Genomic DNA, 5,000 nt, shown 5'->3' on the forward strand with positions numbered 1-5,000 from the left:
ATATATAGATTTAGGCAAGCCTAAAAGCGGAGCTCCCCGGTTATTTGCCCTTTATACTTTTTTAGACCGATTTTTTTATTCATGTTATTATCTTTATATATTATATGCATCATTGTTCACCATGAACAACAGCACCAAATAAGAGGAAAAATAATTGATCAATTAAAAAAGGATTATCAATTAGCAGTAACTTTTCTTAACCCTCGGATGTACAGTTGAATCTCGACAACTCGAACTCACAAAAACTTTAACCTCTCACTAACTCGAACCTTTTCGAATTCCCCTTAAGGTCAATTTTTTTAAATAATTTTACCCTCGCTAACTCAAACCTCTGATATTTCGAACCATTTTCGATTTCCCTTAAGGTTCGAGTTATTGGGATCCAACTGTACAAGACCATCACCATCATCTGTACTCCCACCATCGTATAAGGGGTTGGGGGGGGGGGGCTTGGAGACCCTCCCCAGAGTTTTCATCCTATTAAGGTGCAGTGAAATACATGTACTTGTGCACTGAGTAGAAAGCCCGTAGCGTACTCCACAAGATGACATAATTTTTGTTGGCTGTGACGTCAATATAGCTGTCATCTTGATGCAAAATCAAGCTAGAATGCTTATGGAATGCAAAACAAATCAAATCGTACCATTTTGTTTAAAAACAAAATGAAAAAAAAAAGAAAGAAAAATGTTAAACATGACGATTTTTCGCCAGACCTCATTATAATTATGGCATTGCCATGGCAACATCAAATATCATGAACATATGATTTAACACATGAAAATTTTTGCAAGGTATGAATGAACAACTACTGAAAAATTCAGCATTGTAGAGTACCGTATTTATTCGATTAAACGCCTCCCTCGAATAATCGCCGCAGATAAGGGCACAAATATTAATGGACGCCGCCCTTAAATACACGCTGCATCATGATGTGGCGTTTATTCCAATAATAGAGTCAAAAAGCAAATGCAATAGTAATCAAGTTTGAACCAAGGCTCAAAAGAAATATTTTCCTTGATTAAAGCCTTTTCAGATGAGCACTTAAAACATTTTTCTGTTTTTAAAATTCAAATGTTCAGTTACCATACTATTGTTAGCAAGAATAAAATTGAATTTGAAATAAACGACACCCTCATATAAGCGCTGGCCTTGCCTGCGCGTTGCCTTGCCTGCGCGTTTAATCGAAAATTAAATTCAAAATTTTTTTAAAAAAAAGTTTGGAGGGGGGTGGCATCCACTCCCCCCCCCCTCCATGTACATGTATGTCCAAGGTTAAACTCTCAAAGAGGAGATAGAACAAAGAAAATGTTGTTCTAGTTCTGGCTGGTATGTTCCAGCTGTACACATAGCATACAACTGGAAAGTTTTACATGCACCTTCCCTCCCCTTCCCACCCCCCTCCCCCCAAATGGGCACCCTTTGTCATAGAACGGTGACAAAAATTATTATAATTATACAACACAAGTGAATACAATGTAGTGCTTTTCGTGCACGCTGATTGGTTAACTCGGAGGTGATTTGCAAAGTACTTTTGACCTCATTACAGCTAAGAAAAACAAACTGCCTTCGTGCATCGCTTTGTTTGCTTGTTATTCAACTTGTGTGGTACATATTAAAACAATTATTTACTTCAGCGTTGGTGAATGTGGTGGATATTTACCGCTTCGCGGCTCGGTAAATATCCAACAATATTCATCTCCACTACGGTGAATAATTGTTAATTATTGCCCAATACCAAAAATAACAGCTTTCTGCTAGCACACCAGACTAAAAGCTAGCTGCAAGCCAAAATAGTGACATTCTGTTATTCTGACAAATACATGTACATGTAGGGTCCCCCAAAACCATAGCACCTTCTTCCCTAATTATATGAGTATTGTTCCTTTCTCCTTTCACTTATTTACACATAATACAATCTATAGCTGTGTATAGTTTGGTTTTGGTAAAGTCAAAATTTGCCTAGGAAAAATAAATATTTCATCAGTTAATTATTGTATTGCAACATACAATGTTACTGAATTTTGAGATTAATGAACTGTGTTTCTCATTTATTACTGTTCTTCACAGTGTGAGCACTGAGAATTAAGGATAATTTTTATGTTGTGCTATCAGAAATCCTTTAAGAAATATACATGATTGTACCACAACTGGCTTTTTTTCATTAACTTTAAAATTACACCTGTCCATATTTAAGTACATTAAGTATTAGTTGTACATGCAATGAAGAGATAATATAATAATCTGATTGTTCATTTATCTATCCCTGTCCCTGCAGCTATCTGGTACTTGTGTTAACCCTGAAAAAGGCAAAAAAGACAGATAAAATTTTGTTGATTATCATTGGCATTAATATTTATAATTCCAAAGTTACTCAAAACACTGATCTACAGATACAATGTATAGGGAAATATTTTTCCAATTTTTGGCTGGGCCAGGGACTGTGTTGAGGGATATGTTCAGAACCAAAAAAAAAAATCCTTTCACAGTGAGTATATCAGCACAACTGCTTTCAACCTACTGAAAACATTATTAGTGCTTTTTATAAGACCCGGCACATGTCAGGGCTTTGGTGAGTGTTTTGGTGAGCCACTGGCTAAAATTCATGAGTTCCCTTCAAAATGAGGTATCTTAAGACTCTTATGTTACTCTCTGACAGGTGCTGCTTAAAGCACTGTCTGATTAACTTCATAAAGGCTTGCATATTCTCCCCAAAACTTTTATCAGGGATGTAGCTAAGAGACACTTTGCGGGCACATCAACAAGCCCAGCTGTCTTTTCTAGCCTTAGCAGCTCTAAAAGTTTAGTAAGTCTTTGCTTTTATGAGAAATTTCAGCTGAATTCAGGTTTTCTTTCTACATTTGCCTACATGTAGTACCACAACAAGATAAACAGGTCAATTTGCACTTCTCCCACAAAATCATTACAAGTATTAATTCCAGTAATTTGTCGGGTCAGGTAGCAGATCTTGTTAGGTTTTTGCCCTCAAACCCCTCCCCTGCCCCCTCTTTTCCTGAGCAATGATAACAGTTTATTTACATTTGCTTTTACATGTAAATTGTGTACTAAATTCCTCAATAGAGGCAGAATTGCAAGGAAACAATAATTTTTACTGTTAACTTATTCTTATAAAGGAAATGTAATTATCTTCTTCTGTTCTAAGTAGCATAATGTATTTAGTTTATTTTAAGTAGCTTGTTGTCAACAAATAAAGTCATGTTTTATATCTAAAAAAGTCACAATACATTACATTTATTTAAAACTAGCTATGGTACATGTACATCCAAGCCATGCCACAGGCTATTGTGCAATATGCATATGTATGTGTTAAAAAAAAATTGCAACGATAAAAAATAGCCTTAATATACTATTACGCCCCCTCTTTCGCCTCCCCTTTTAACTCGCAAAAACATTACACCTGTTCGCACCAAATAAACACATATGGTGCATGTATTTTTTCTCCTGAAAACACTGCTTTTTATTCAGATAAAATAACTGAATGTCAATGCCCTCAAAATTTTTTTATATGTTGGTGTCAGAATGTGGGAAATGCACTCGAAAAGGCCAAAATTTGTAAAATTTTCTTGGGCAGCACCCCCCCCCCCCCCAAAAAAAAAAAAACAACAAAAAAACAAGAAGGTAATGCCTTAGGTATGAAATGTTCTCCTAAGCTATCCCATGGGGTTGACTGGATTTTTCAAATACAGACACTACCCAGTGATTGTTTGTCCATGTTGTCAGTTGCATGCATAAATGAACAGGTACATTAGAGATAAAATGAGATGCACAAGTCATTTTAGAATATGTATTAAAGACTAAATTAAAATCCCTCAGTTCCCAAGGGGTTGAATAAGTTTCATTTTTAAATTACAAAGGTCATGCTGTTCTTTCTTGTTGGTATTCTCTTAGAGGAAAACAATGGCTCCAAAACAAACAGAAAACTCTACAATTGTTTTTACACTGCGTATGTGCCATACTTTACACAAAAAAGCACAAATTATCATCTAATGAATTTTAATTGTTTTGATATCTGTACATTGGGCAACTCCTGCCACTTTTAGTATTTAACCATGGAAATCTAACCCTTGACATCAGCTTGAATTACTTCATAAGCTTCAGTAATGTAGAGTGAATAACTTGTCTGTTGTGTATTTGCTATCCTATGTTTACATTGTAATGGCTCTTGAAAAAATGAAGACGAAAGTAGTTCTCAGACAGTACCAATGAAACTGGAATTAGAGTCCAAATACATGTACTTTGGGTGACATTTCATCGATAAAAACATTTCTAAGTAAACTATTTACATTGTGAAACGCAAATCAATCTACCTCTTTCCGGAAACACCAAATTTGAGAAGAGACCTGTTTCTCGATTTAACTCTTACCAAACTACAAACAGTTCAGTAAGCTAAGGGAAAGTAACCAGGCAAAATCCTCGACATTTGAGAAGCGAATGCCTACTAGTCAGTTGAAAAATGCTAGCATATGGTGCTGATTAATCATTTACTTTGAAAATTCTAAACTCCGAAGTAAGAACGTTGACAAGACAAATTTTCCATAAATGAATAAGCCTATTATTTTATAACTTAACTTTTAATACTCACATTCTCCAAAACGTCGCTCGTTTTTTTTTCTGAACTCTCTTTGTTTTTCTCTCTCGCGATGCTCCTCGCTACTTCGTTGCCTCTTTTCAGCTCTTTTGCTGGGCTCTTTCATGCTCTCTTTGTCGTTGTTGTTCGCTACTATTCACGTCGCGGATCGCTTTTCTCCCCGAAGTTCAATTCGCTCTACTCTCGTTTGTCAACATCGACACAACAAGAGATTAGAAAAAATAAGTTTTTCTCGTGTTTGAAACTTCAGACCGGCTGAATAAACGTATTGAATCTAGAGACTGAAGTCGTTTTGAAAGCTTCTTTGCAAAATTAAAAATTGAAAATCTTTGCCTACTACATTTTCCCACCAACAAACGCGGGCTCCCCGGAAGACAAACTCGTCCCCAGTCCT

Source organism: Oculina patagonica, chromosome 2 (assembly GCF_052425735.1).
Source record: "Oculina patagonica isolate OP01 chromosome 2, crgOcupat, whole genome shotgun sequence".
Classification (NCBI taxonomy): Eukaryota; Metazoa; Cnidaria; class Anthozoa; order Scleractinia; family Oculinidae; genus Oculina; species Oculina patagonica.